We start from the raw sequence: 928 nt of genomic DNA, 5'->3' as shown, positions 1-928 counted from the left end.
TCTCCCTGTCTCTCTGCCTCCCTCTCTCGTCTCTCTCCTCCCTCCTTCTCTCTCTCTCTCGTCGTTCTATCTCCTCATCTCTCTACCTATAAATACTCCCATCTCCGTCAGACGCCCTCCTTCACACGCTCTTACCGCCTCCCTCTCTCTCTCTCTCCTCTCCTACTATCGCTCTACCTCGCTCACTCACTCTGTCTGCCTCTCTTTATCCTCCGGCTGTCTTCTCCTGCCGTTAATGTTTCCCTCCTCCTCCACTTCAATTCACTGCACACACAGCTGGGAGAGAGAGAGTGGGCGAGAGACATAAAGAGAGAATAGAAATGGAGGTATTTCTGGTGTCCTCTCTCTCTCTCTCTCCGCCCTGACGATGCAGAAACGCCGTGGGTCTGAAAACTTATCATACATAATAAATGGAGATAAATGGACGGATACAGGCGTCAGTTTACTGGATTAGATGTTATGTAAGAAACTGAAGCTGCAGCTGAAGATGTGACTTCAGAGAAAATGAACTGACAAACCTTCAGCTCAATCAGTCGACACACAACTGATGATCATTTATTTGTCTCAGTGAAAAAGGCAAAAATATCAAAGATTTCCTCTGTTTCGAATCTGTATGCTAAGCTAAACTAGCTGCTTCCCCTGTTTCCAGTCTGTATGCTAAGCTAAACTAGCTGTTTCCTCTGTTTCCAGTCTGTATGCTAAGCTAAACTAGCTGCTTCCCCTGTTTCCAGTCTGTATGCTAAGCTAAACTAGCTGCTTCCCCTGTTTCCAGTCTGTATGCTAAGCTAAACTAGCTGCTTCCCCTGTTTCCAGTCTGTATGCTAAGCTAAACTAGCTGCTTCCCCTGTTTCCAGTCTGTATGCTAAGCTAAACTAGCTGCTTCCCCTGTTTCCAGTCTGTATGCTAAGCTAAACTAGCTGCTTCCCCT

The sequence above is a fragment of the Seriola lalandi genome, unplaced genomic scaffold (genome assembly GCF_002814215.2).
Source record: "Seriola lalandi dorsalis isolate HSWRI2012SDOR001 ecotype SW California unplaced genomic scaffold, Sedor1 jcf7180002054137, whole genome shotgun sequence".
NCBI lineage: Eukaryota > Metazoa > Chordata > Actinopteri > Carangiformes > Carangidae > Seriola > Seriola lalandi.
The sequence above is the reverse complement of the archived record's forward strand: the minus strand, read 5'-3'. Positions refer to the sequence as shown.